This window comes from Paroedura picta, chromosome 4 (assembly GCF_049243985.1).
Source record: "Paroedura picta isolate Pp20150507F chromosome 4, Ppicta_v3.0, whole genome shotgun sequence".
Classification (NCBI taxonomy): domain Eukaryota; kingdom Metazoa; phylum Chordata; class Lepidosauria; order Squamata; family Gekkonidae; genus Paroedura; species Paroedura picta.
Genome location: NC_135372.1, coordinates 140,908,424 through 140,921,933, shown reverse-complemented (window position 1 = coordinate 140,921,933; position 13,510 = coordinate 140,908,424). Strand labels below are relative to the sequence as shown.

At 48.6% G+C, this 13,510-nt stretch overlaps 1 protein-coding gene across 3 annotated transcripts in view; it reads right to left on the bottom strand.

Moving 5' to 3' along the window:
- RGS19 (regulator of G protein signaling 19) overlaps positions 1-13,510 on the bottom strand; it is a 51,318-nt gene that overhangs the window by 19,977 nt on the left and 17,831 nt on the right. The gene's annotated exons all lie outside the window — the stretch shown is intronic.

Below are 13,510 nucleotides of genomic sequence, written 5' to 3'. Positions count from 1 at the left end.
CTCAGTGTGTGTGCGTTTGTCTTTTCCAGACATTGTTTTGGTGCACAGTTACCCCCAGGAGCAGATGCTCGATGGGTTGACCCCTCCTCCTCATCCACATCTGAGATCGTCCGGCAAAATCTCCCCGATTCTTGAATGTCTACTTGGCCAAATGAAGCTGCAGAGTTTGTTTTTTCTTGTTTCTTGTTGCTAGACAAGGGGGGGGGGCAGGGATCTGGCAAGGGAGACTACAAAACACGAAAGCCCCGACTGCTAGCCCCAAGCACAAAAGATCAATCCTGCCCAATATAAAGGAGCCCCCCCTGGAAAGTTATTTTTTAAGAAGCAGCTTTTAATTCAAGCGTATGTACTAATTATTTTAATTATGTAAAGTATATATCGTTCTGTATATCTTTATCCGCCCTGAGCCAATTGGCCAATTATCTACGTTCCCTCCTCCCACTCCCGTACTAGATTTCGGGGGGGGGGGGGGTTAGCAGGTTGCAGACCGCCATGGTTTTAAAAAGGTTTTAGGAGTCTGTTTATTGTACATGGATGGACGTCTGGAATTGTTTTAATGGGGTTTTAATGGGACTTTTAATATGGACAGTTGTAACCTACCACAAGCCAGTTTGGGAGTGGCAGGCAATAGGTCTAAATAAACAAACAAACAAACTTTAGGGTGCTATATAAACAAACAAGCTTTAGGATGCTTAGGGCTGATCCTGCGTTGAGCAGGGGGTTGGACTAGATGGCCTGTATGGCCCCTTCCAACTCTATGATTCTAAACAAACAAAGTATCAAGGGTTGGTTTTTATCCCTACCCAAAGGAGCCTCAAAGCGGCTTACAACCACCTTTGCTTCTTTCCCCCTCTATGGATACAACACCCCATCTACCTTCCAAAAAAGCCATTTTCTTTAGGGGAATTAATCTCTGGAGATGAGGTGTAAATCCCAAAAGCTCTCCAGCTCCCACCTGAGGTTTGGAAACCTTAAGGAACATCCCACGTTTTAGAGCAGGGGTTCCCAACTTTTTGAGCCTGTAGGCCCATTTGGAATTCCGATACAGGGCATGGAGGGTGTGGCAACAAAATGGCTGCTATAGGAGGTGGAGCCAGCTGCAAAATGGCTGCCACAGCTTAATTTCCATCACACAGTGTAGGTCCTTGTGCTGTGATTGCAGCTGCTGCCAAAGCAACAATTTTAAAACACCTGCACAACCAATTAAATCTCCAAAAGTCAATAGGCCAACTTGACCCTACTCACTTTCTAAAACCACACGGAGACTACCTGAAAAAGTCTCGGTGGGCACCTCAGAGCTCATGGGCATCGTGTTGGGGACCCCTGTCTTAGTCCAGCCGAGTCAGATGAAATGGATAAATGGTCCAACTCTCTATAAAGCAGCTCTGGACATTTCTCTTCACCACCACCGTCAAGAAACTGGCCTTGTTTAGCCATTTCTTGGCCGTTCAAACTTTGGTTCAGGCTTTGGGGCCTAGTCAAGTGACTGAAGGCTCCTCTCTGGGAAATTTAGGATTTGGGAAACGATGGTTTGCTGCCTTAGAAAGAGAGAGATAAGGGATGAGATTACGGGCCTGGCCGCTTTGAGGCCAGAGGCCCAGAGGGTGTTTGCACCCACATTCCACCTCCCTAGCACAAGCTACCCTGGGGCATGCGGGCGAGAGAGCTGCTTGCTTGGAAGTACGTGCTGGCTGCAGAAGTATGTGGTCAGTGGTCTTACCAACACGCCCGACCGGCCCAACAGGATGAGGCCGGCTGCAGGCAGTTTGGCATAAAGCGAGACCATTCAGCTGCAGTTTGGAGGCCTTCAGGCTCTCTGAATTGCCGCTTTTCGGACAGCAGGTTGGGACGTGAGCAGGTGGAAATATTGCCTCTTGGGTCCTGGAACGCTAGATGGTCACCTTCAGTCTTGCCAGGTGACATCTGGGGCAAAGGATTAAAGCCTGGATCCGTACTCTTGGCTAGAACCACTTTTAGGACTAGGGACGGGGCCTTCTCGGTCCTGGCCCCTACCTGGTGGAATGAGCTCCCAGAGGAGCTGCAGGCCCTGCGGGAGTTTTCAGCATTGCGCAGGGCCTGCAAAACGGAGCTCTTCCGCCAGGTGGATGGTTGAGGCCAGCATGGCAAGGAAGATCTGATGGGTTTGGAGGAATCCCTCCAAGCTACAGCCCCCAAAGCAATTATTCTAGGAATTCAACCTGCAAGTGTCCTACCTTACTGGGCTGATCTTTTTTTTATTAGCACTCAGTAGGGTTAGAGTGGGGGTTCCCAACCAGGGTCTGCGGGAGCTCTGAAGTGGCATGGTACTGGGGTGGGATGGGGTGGGGGATGTTTTCTCCACTCCTACACTTCTTTCTGGCTTACATGAGGCACAGCCACCCCGGTTGTAGTAAAGGCGGGGGGGGGAGCAAAAGGAGGGCTAAGGCTGCGAGTAATGACGTCACTTCTGGGGGCGTGGCAGGCTGACGTCACTTCTGGGGGCTCCTCAAAGTCAGGAAGTGATGTCAAAAGACTGAAAAAGGCCAGGTTACAGACCTTAGTGGCAACTTCCATCGCTCCCTCTCCAGGGTGTGAGTTCACTTGTAGGGTGTGAGTTGTAGGGTGTGAGTTCACTGGGGAGGGGGCTGGAGCCTGCATGCTTACTCCTGCCTTGAACCCCCTCCTGTCTATGCCCCTCGGGTTCAAATCTACCCTCTGCCACCTAAGCTCAGAGGGTGACCTCAGGCCAGTCCCATACGATCTGCCCTACCCACCCCGCAGGGTTGTTGTGAGGATAAAACAGAGGAGAACAATGTTAGCCAAACTGGGTCCCCAAAGATAAAATCAAAATGCTAGAGGAAATAAATCTAAGTGGGGTGTTGGTTTTGCCCGTTGTGTGACAGTGTGTTGGACTAGAGGGGCCGTTGGCCTCATGCAACATGGCTTCTCCTCCGTTCTTACGAAGGCTTGTATACGAGGAAGCAATAAAAAGGCCCATCCTAGGAGACATGCCAAGGGCTCAGCTCCGATTTCGGTTGAGCAGTTCCGCAACAACTGCCAAGTTGACAACACTCCGCAGATTTCCTCCACGGCAGCCTTCATTTCACAACCGGGCGCTAGAGAAACCCTGGTGGTCCCTCGCAGGGAATGTGTTCGCCCGCCCGCTCACGAAGAAGGACGAAAACGAGCCAGTCCTGCCCCCGGGGAATCGAGGAGACCACACCGGCAGAGACAGAGGAAGGCAACGAAATTTCAGGAATGGGCTTTCTGGACCCAAAGCTCGGAAACAGCCTCCCCAGGACAGCTGTGAGAAACGAAGAACATCCAAGTCGGCTTCAGAGGCATTTGCAAAGAAGATCTTGCAAGCTCGACATTTCGACAATTCCAAAGTTGGCTAGCTGGGGCCGTGAAATGGAAACACCCCCCCCCGCCCCCAACGAGCAAGATGAAATTGGGGGTGGATCCAGCCCTGGCGACGGCGGAGGCTAATTTATTAAGCCCCTCTCCTGTGGTCTCCAGAAGTATTTACCAGCTCGCAAACCAACGAGTTACAATGGACCTCCAGCACACTCATCCCATCATCTGCAGTGAGTGTGACATGATTGCCTTCCTCCCAGAAGACAAGATGGACTACAGCTGCCCCAAGTGTAAGATGGTAAGACTTTTGGAGGAAAAGATTAGGGGATTAGGAGACAGCATTATTACTCTGACCCAAACTAAGAAAGGGGAGGAGTTCATAGACCAGAGCTGTGCAACTCGGAATAAAGAGGATACAACCAGTCCTGAAGAGGATAAGGGGATTGACCTCACTACGGAGCCTCTGCAGACAGTTCGGAAAAAGACTCAATGGCGTAGAGCGAGACGGTTCTCGGTGCTTTAGGATGCTTAGGGCTGATCCTGGGTTGAGCAGGGGGTTGGACTAGATGGCCTGTATGGCCCCTTCCAACTCTATGATTCTATGAGTTTGCTGATATGGGCCTCTGAGCAAGCAAATGCAGAGGGGGGAACCTTCATATAGGTTTGAACATTGCAGACTGGCTTGATCCTAAAGTCATTTGAATGCCCGGAGCGGCATGATCCTGAACCAGACCGGCAGTGGCTCTCCACTTTCCTCTGAACGGGGGATGCCGGGGATTGAACCCGGGACTGCGTGTCAACCAGATGCTCTACCACGGACCCACTTTGCTTCAAGTCTTTATTTCATTATACTACCTAATGAGCCCTGACCTGGATAACCCTGGTCTTGCCAGCTCTAGGAAGCTCAGCAGGGCTGACCCTGGCTGATATTTGGATGGGAGACCTCCAGGGGTTTGGTTGGGAGTCCCTCTGAAGAACACGAGGGGCCGTGACACAGAGGCAGACCACGGCAAACCAACTCTGAACATCCCTTGCCTGGCTGCCGGACAATCCTCAACTTCCAGCTACGCGATGCACGACAAATAATAACTTCCAAATTGGGACGCCAAATCTTTCTCCTCTACGTTATCCTTACAATAAACCTGCGAGGTAGGCTAGGCGGGGGGCATCTGCGATTGGCCCAAGGTCATCCAAAGAGCTCCTACAGCAGAGTGGGGATTCACAACTTGGTCCTTCACACCTGGATGTGATGCTCTTGACCGCTACACCACCTGCAGGGGTGTCCGTTCCCAACAGGGCACCTGCGACTTGCTCTCCAAGACCTCCCCATGAGTCTCACGTTCCGGATTGGATGAAGAGGCCAGCCTCTCATCCAATCAATGCCATCCCAGTCCCCTTCTCTTCTTCATGCTAGCTAAGCTGATGTTCTACCACTGAGCCACAGTCCTAGAAGACTCAATTCTGCTGATGATGATATCTCTGTTACGGTTACCTTGTTACTTCCTGTGTCTCTTGGTCCGAACACAAGCATGAAGCTGCCATATTCTGAATTGGCAGAAGGATGGAGGAAAGAGAAGAGATGGTGTTTTGTACCCTGCTTTTCAGTACCCAAAGGAGTCCCGAGGCTGCATACAAACACCTTCCCCTCCCTCTCCCCACAACAGGCACCCTGTGAGGTAGGTGGAGCTGAGAGAGCTCTGAGAGAACTGTGACTGGCCCAAGGTCACCCAGCTGGCTGCATGGGGAGGAGGAGTGGGGAATCAAGCCTGGTTCTCCAGATTAGGAACCACTGTTTTTAACCACTAAGGTCAGTGGTGCCGACTGAGATCAGCAGAGGCAGTCTGGGGTCTAAATCAGAGGTCTGTCATGTAATCTACCACCTGGAGTTTTTAGCCGGAGATGTCAGGGATTGAACCAGGGACCTTCTGCTTGCAAAACGGATGCTTGGTCACCCAGCCACAATCCTTTCCCTCTTCCCACTGAGTTTAAAGGCACCCAGTGGAATCGGTTCTGGTTTTTGACAGCAATTCTCTCCATGTGTTATTTGCTAGGCATGGACAGAAGGGAAGGGCAAAGAAAAACACAAAAGACCGGAAGGATGGCAAGAAGAAAGATACCCAGAGGAAGCACAGAATAATAGTTGGAAAGGACCTCCAGGTTCATCTAGTCCAACCCTCTGCAGGATGCAGGAAATTCTCAGCTACCAGAGAAAGGAAACTTGCAGCCGGGAAAAAGGAGTACAAAGATTTATTTATTTGTTTGTTTATTTATTTATTTGGATTTTTATACCACCCATTCTTTGCAGCTCTGGGCGGTTGATATTCGTGGCACGGAGAAAGAAGACAGACAAAGCTATGAGATGCAGAACATCAAAAGGAGTTAACAGAAGAGGGGCTTGGAACAAACGTTGAGTGAAAGATTGTGGCCGCAGTGGTACAGCCTGTTTTTTTCTTTTGAATAAAAATGTCTAATCAGCTTTGTGCGCTCCATGCATGGCAAAGGCAGAGAGCAAAATACCTCTGACACCGTCTGCCCAATCTGAAGTCTTACGCTTTTGTACAACACCAGGGAGAAAACCATGTCGATCCGCAACACAAGAGCAAGATTCAAATCCAGCAACACTGTCAGGACCCACAAGGTTCCCAAGGTCCTAAAACCTAATTCTAACCTCTTGTTGGAAAGAGGTAGTGATGGAACAGTCTTCCTCCTCGCATCCGAAAAGCTTATTCTCCGGAAACCTGAGAACCAAGTTTTGAGTCCAGCAGTTCCTTTAAGGCAGAAAGTTTTATTCAAGGTGTGCGAACGTTTGTCTCTCAAATAAAACTTTCTTGGTTTGGAAAGCTGCTTCTGGACTCAAGCTTCGTTCTGCTGCTTCGAACCAACATGGCTACATGCCAGAATCTCTCTTTTCAGACATCTTACGACTGGACTCGAATCTTGTTTTGCTCTTGGACGGGACCCCTCCAGGCTACTTTTGTGGACGAGTGGACAGAGATGGTTGTGTGCCAAAATCTCCCTGTTTTTGGAGCCACAAAGATGTTAAAGGGTTCTGCAGCTGGGCTGACAGACCACCCATCAGCAGCCATCCATCACGTCAACGGCAGAGCTGGACAAGTTGGCTCTGACCGAGCTGAGAATCCGGATGTCCTGCCAAAGGCAGCTGGGGGAAGCGGGAAGAGGACGGCAGTGATCCTCCAGGCTTAAGAGCAACATGGTCTAGAAATTCTGTTTTGCTCGTCCCGTTTTGTTCGGGTAGCCAAGTTGTGGGAACCTTCTCTACCAGGCTGCATTCTTGAGGGTGTATGCTAAGTTGTACCACCTTGTTGTTGTTGTTAGGGGCGAAGTCGTGTCCGACCCATCGCGACCCCATGGACAATGATCCTCCAGGCCTTCCTGTCCTCTGCCATTCCCCGGAGTCCATTTAAGTTTGCACCGACTGCTTCAGGGACTCCATCCAGCCACCTCATTCTCTGTCGTCCCCTTCTTCTTTTGCCCTCAATTGCTCCCAGCATTAGGCTCTTCTCCAGGGAGTCCTTCCTTCTCATGAGGTGGCCAAAGTATTTGAGTTTCATCTTCAGGATCTGGCCTTCTAAGGAGCAGGCAGGGCTGATCTCCTCTAGGACTGACCGGTTTGTTCGCCTTGCAGTCCAAGGGACTCGCAAGAGTCTTCTCCAGAGATTGTGAGTGGGTGGGCAGAAGGGACAGTGTCCGTGCTTGGCTCTTGTGGCCTATTCTGGCATGCCCAGGGGAATGCCAACCGCCACTTTGGAATCGGGAAGCAGATTTCTGGCCAAGTATTCTGGCTTCAGGACGGGGGTGGGGCATCCTCTGGGCACGGAATTGGGGTCGCTGGTTTGTGAATGTCATGCATTCTTCACGGGGTTGGACTAGACCCTGAAATTCCCTTACAACTTAGTCTGAAGAAGTATGCATGCACACGAAAGCTTACACCGGAAAGTTGCTGGTCTTAAAGGTGCCACTGGATTTAAACTTTCTTCTATTTCTCCAGTTCCATCTTCTTTATCTCTCTCCGTTATCTGCCTACATTCCTCTCCCTCCTTCTCCACGAACATTTTAGATATGCAGGGACAAAGAGCACAGGAACGGAAGAAGATGGCTCTAGGCCAGTGGTTTTCAACCTTCCTAATGCTGTGACCTTTTAATACAGTTCCTTGTGTTGTGGTGACCCCCAACCATAGAATTCTGCAAGTGTTCTTTCACAGAAATTAAACCAAAACTGACCAATGGCATGAAGATCCATCGTTCGTGATTGTATATAAATTGGGTTTTTCCAGGGGTTTCTCAGTTCAGTTCTGCCTCTTGTCCCATCATGCCGATCTCGCTCTTTTCCGCTGCTCCAGACAAACGCTCTATCTCGAACTACCCTGCAAGGCTGTTGTGTGGATGGCGCCCCTCCCCCCGGCCAAGCTGCTTGCCTTGCTGCAACCCCTGTGAAAGGTCATTCGACCCCCAAAGGGGTCCCGACCTCCAGGTTGAGAACCACGACTCTAGAGGCATTGCCGTGAATTTGCTCCCGTTCCTGCCAGCTCCCTCCAGAGAACATGGGACAGTTCTGGCACAAGAATTCAGGAAGGCTCATCCGCTCCGGGACTTCCCCTGGATATTCTAGGCTGATTCTGCATTGAGCAGGGGGTTGGACTAGATGGCCTGTAGGACCCCTTCCAACTCTATGGTTCTAAAAAAACAGTGAAGATTCTTAGAGGACAGGCAGCAGGCACAAAAATGTGTCAGATGCATTTCTCACAAACATCCCCTACAACCACAAAGGTCTCACCATGACCACAACGCTTTTGGTTCTGACGCCAGTAACAAAAATCTGCCCAATGTGGAACCAACCACAACAAACTGTGTTCTGCCCTATGGCTTTGCCAGCTACAAGACTGGTTCAGCAATCCAAGATTGGTTTAGCAGAACAGCCTCCCTTAAATTGTTGCTGTAGCACGGGTTTAACTATGTAAAGGAGAGAGAACGCGCCAGGGTATAAATATCTAAACTCATAAATGCAAGAGATAAGAAAGCTGGGCTGCCTCCAGCACTTGGCAGGCTGCAGATGATGCGGGTTCGGATCCAGCAACTGCCCCCACCCAAAAAGCACGCGGTAAATCAGCAAGTTAACTTTTTGGTGGCAGAAAACGCCAGCGGTTATCTCAAAACGCCCATTAAAAAGAGGAAGAAAGGAGGTATGTGCTAATTTTGAAGAGGAACCACCCGAAAATGCGGAAATTTCCCAAGATGACAAAACAGGACCTCTTTTCGGTTTGTTTTTCTAAAGGACCCTGTGCTCAGAAATCTGCTACTCTCTGCACCACCTACAGCACCATAGCTTAGACCAGGGATAGTCAAACTGCGGCCCTCCAGATGTCCATGGACTACAATTCCCATGATGCCCTGCCAGCATTTGCTGGCAGGGCGTCATGGGAATTGTAGTCCATGGACATCTGGAGGGCCGCAGTCTGACTACCCCTGGCTTAGACTTCCACACACGGTTTGGTGGTTCTGTTTAACTGGGTGCTAAACCCCGCACTGTGCTCAACACGACGAGAGTGAAGAGAAAGATTTGGTTCCTTGGAAGGAGCCCAGACAAAGTGAGCAGGCCAGGAGAAATATTTTGGGTGGGTTGCTTCAGGTGGATAGCTGAGCTGGTCTGCAGAGGAAGAGCTGGATTCCGGTCTAGCTGCCCCTTAGAGACCACCTTTCAGGGTGCAAAGTTTCTGAGTCTCAGAATTTCCTTTGTCAGACACAAACAGAGCAGAAATGGGGAGTCCTCCTATCTTAGTAAGAAGGAAAGTAGAAGGTGCTCTCCACAGAACTAGCAAAGGACGCTAAACTACAAGATGACGATTACATTGGAGGTCAAATAACAAATCAAATCTGACAGCTTCAAACCAAAACGCCACTTGAGAACATTGTCTGGTTTCCTTGTGCTTCACAAGAGAGATTCAGGTGGGTGGCCCAGCTAGCCTGAAGCGACAGGACAAAGTTTGAGTCCAGTGGACCTTTAAGAAGACCAGATTTTTTTTATACCTCACTTTTCACTACTCAAAAGACCCCGAAAGCAGCTGACAAATCGCCTTCTCTTCCTCTCCCTGCAACGAACACCCTGTTAGGGAGGTGGGGCTGAGAGCTCTAAGAACTGCTCTGCGAGAAACAGCACTATCAAGACTGTGACTAGCCCAAGGTCACCCTGCTGGCTGCAGATGGAGGAGATCAAACCTGTTTTTCCATACTAGCGTTTAGGTAGCACTGTGTGTGAACGAGACCTTGGGGTACTTGTGGATTGTAAGCTAAAAATGAGCAGGCAGTGTGATGCAGCGGTAAAAAGGGCATATGCCATTTTGGGCTGTATCAACAGGGGCATCTCATCAAAATCACAAGATGTCATAGTCCCATTGTATACGGCACTGGTCAGACCACACCTGGAGGACTGTGTGCAGTTCTGGAGGCCTCACTTCAAGAAGGACGTCGATAAAATTGAAAGGGTACAGAGGAGAGTGACGAAGATGATCTGGGGCCAAGGGACCAAGCCCTATGAAGATAGGTTGAGGGACTTGGGAATGTTCAGCCTGGAGAAAAGGAGGTTGAGAGGGGACATGATAGCCCTCTTTAAGTATTTGAAAGGTTGTCACTTGGAGGGCAGGAAGCTGTTCCCATTGGCTGCAGAGGAGAGGACACGCAGTAATGGGTTTAAACTACAAGTACAACGATATAGGCTAGATATCAGGGAAAAAATTTTCACAGTCAGAATAGTTCAGCAGTGGAATAGGCTGCCTAAGGAGGTGGTGAGCTCCCCCTCACTGGCAGTCTTCAAGCAAAGGTTGGATACACACTTTTCTTGGATGCTTTAGGATGCTTTGGGCTGATCCTGCGTTGAGCAGGAGGTTGGACTAGATGGCCTGTATGGCCCCTTCCAACTCTATGATTCTGTGAACCCCCTGCACTATGCAATACACTCACAACCCTGTCGTTCATCCACATGTATCATTCTCAAGAGCTCATACCCCCCAAAGTGGGATGATTTTCTCTTCTTGGGCATCCCATGCAAAATGCTGATGACGAAAGCACTTTGGCTATTCCCGCTGCTGATCAGAGAAAACAAAAATGGCAGGAAAATCGCCAGTTTCTCAATGAGCAGAAGGGCAAAACCCCTTTACTTCCCATCTAGAGACTTTCTAAGAAATTACCACACTGCACCGTGAGGCCCCAAAAGTCAAAATGGCGGATGGACGTCACCCATCCCCATGACAGAGGTCAAGAATTTAACTAAACAGTTTTTTGCACCCCAATTCCGGCATTCCGGCAGCTCTTCCCTGACACGGACAGCCTCATGGCAGAGATGACGCCACTGGCTTCTTGAAACCCCGACACAACCCCCTGCAAAGAATCTTCACAGAAGTCCAAACAGAAACGAAATCGAATGGCAAAAGGTAGGATCATCTCCAAAATTGTATTATCAACTGCAGTCCTTGTTATCCAGTGTATCAACAATTAATAGTCTAATATCTCAGCAACCAAAAAGGGGTCCCAGATATTCTTTATCCCGCTTTGTCAGCCTTCATCAACGGTTGCAAATCACAAATCTTAATGAATGTGTTAAATATCAAAATCATCACAATTTATTTGGCAAAGCTTCCAATCTACAAAGCCAATTAGGCACACCACCCTAAGTTATGGGGTAGTTTTCATAAGTCTCCCCAGACAACTGTATAGTTTATTTACTGTTTGCCACCTTTTCCCCTGATGTGGGCCCCAAGCGGCTCAAGCTATTCTCCTCCTCTCTATTTTATCTTCACAACAACCTTGTGAGGGAGGTTCGACTGAGAGTGTGTGAATGGCCCAGTCACCCAGGAAAGCACCAGGCCAGAATGCGGATTTGAACCTGGCTCTCCCAGGTCCTATTGTGACACTTTTAACCCACCCGTTCTCAGCTTTTTTGCCCTTGAGAACCCCTGAAACATTCTTCAGGCTTCAAGAAACCCTAGAAGGGGCGCAATTGTGCACAATACGGGTGGGAAACGTAGATTTGTAAGCACCCAAACAGGGCCTCTCCCCTTCCCACCCCCTCCAAGCCCATCTTTGGCCATTTTGGTAGGTTCGAGTGGGTTGACATGACCACATGTGGTCATATCATCTGATAAATATTTAGGAAATTAAAAAATAAAAATCAGCTCCCTCCCATTTGGGAAACAATTTCAGGGCCGTCAAGAAACCCCAGGGTTTCATGAAACCTTGCTTGACCAACTGCACCATGCATAATAAGTAGTCATCTTTAAGGCTGATAAAAAGTTTTATTTGAGGTATAAGCTGTTATGTCCATGCACGTAGTATCTGATGAAGTGTGGATGCACATCAAAGCTTATACCTCAAATGAAAACTGGTTGGTCTTCAAGGTGACCCTCAAACTTTATTCCGCTGCTTTAGATCAACACGGAGATCCATCTTAAATTATATTGTTCGGTTATCCAAAGGCGTTGATGGACAGTAATGAACTGGTCACAAAATCACCAAACTGCAATGACTTATCTGCAACACACAGGACACCCAAAAAACCCCGAATGTCTGCTTCTTTCAGATCGGACAGACAAAACTTGGGGGGGAATTATTTCGTTCACTAAATGGATTTATTTTACTACATGTCAGAAATACAGAAAGGGCTAGGCTATCTGTCCATAGATGGATCTCGCTTTTGGAAGAAGTGAAAAGGCAGCAAATATTTCGTAACGTCAAATTCTCTCTTTCGTCATTTCCTCACGATGTTATTATTTTAAAAAGAATTCGCTTTTTGGTCATTTCCCCTCAACGTTATTTATTTTTTTTAATGCTCTTTTTTGTCCTTTCCTTTCGACGTTTTTTTGTTTTGTTTTTTAAACACCCGCTTTAAGCTTCTTGCCTCTCCCTTCAGAAAAGCTCTCCCAAAAAGTCGCAGGTTCGCTGGCACCGTCGGGAGCAAAAAGAACCGTTTTGCACAAACGCTTTCTCCTCACGAAGAAGTACCTTTCGCAACAACTAGCACGCCACAAGTGATTCTGTTGAAAACTGGGCCTTTCCCCTAGGAGCCGAATCCGAATCCTCCGTGCATAGAGAAGACATCCATCCTTCCAAGCCATTCTACCTCACTCTTCGATCAGAGCGGAGAACGCGGCTCTCTCCGCCTGCCCGTTATGCGGTCACAACAACCCTGCAGGGTTGGCTTAGGCGAGCCTTTCTCAACTTTTTTACCGATGAGAAACCCCTGAAACGTTCTTCAGGCTTCGAGAAACCCCAGAAGTGGCGCAATCGTGCAGGATATGGTTGGGAAGCATAACTATGCACATGCTCAACCGGGGACCCTGCCCTTCCTACCCCCACCCGGCCCATCATTGGCCATTTGGGAGGGGTGGGTTAACATGACTATATATGGTCCTATCACCCAAAAGATGTGAATAAATGTTAAAAATAAATAAAAATGGATTTATTTATTGATTGATTTTTATGCCGCTGCTCTCGGAAATTCTCGCAGCGGTTTACAAGTATAAAACAACAGATTCCATAAAACCCCCTAAAAACAGCCCTTATCAGAAACCAAACGGACGCCGATCACTACCCTAAAAGATTTTAAACACTCCACCCCCTATCCCCCGATTCAGCCCGAATTAGCACCCACCCATTCAAGAAACCCTTCCGGGGCCGTCAAGAAACCCCAAAGTTTCCAGAAAGCCTAGCTTGGGAAGAGAGAGGGGGAGAAGCTGAAGATTTCAACCCACCTCTTTGCCACGCTAAGAATCCAAGCGAGTAACAAAAGTGGGGAAACAAAACTCAATGCAAAGCCTTCCCATTCTGTCAAAAGGGTCAAGTGACAACAAATAAAGCTGTTATTTTATAGTGCGCACATATGAAATGAAAAACACAAAGGCCCTGAACATCAGGCAGTGCAGTCTGCAAGCATTTCGAGTGGCTGAATACGTCTTAAGAACCTCATAAAACCGGATGCATTTCGGCTTCTACGGCCTACCTCAGCGGTTACAACTACAACAGACATAACACACCTTCAGAGAGCAGAATAGATTTTTCACAACCAGCTGAAATTGTTAAAAAGTTGGGTGGGGAAAAACGAATGATTAAAATTGGACCTGGCAGAGTCCAGAATTTCCCCCTCAATTTTGTGAGTGGAGACGAG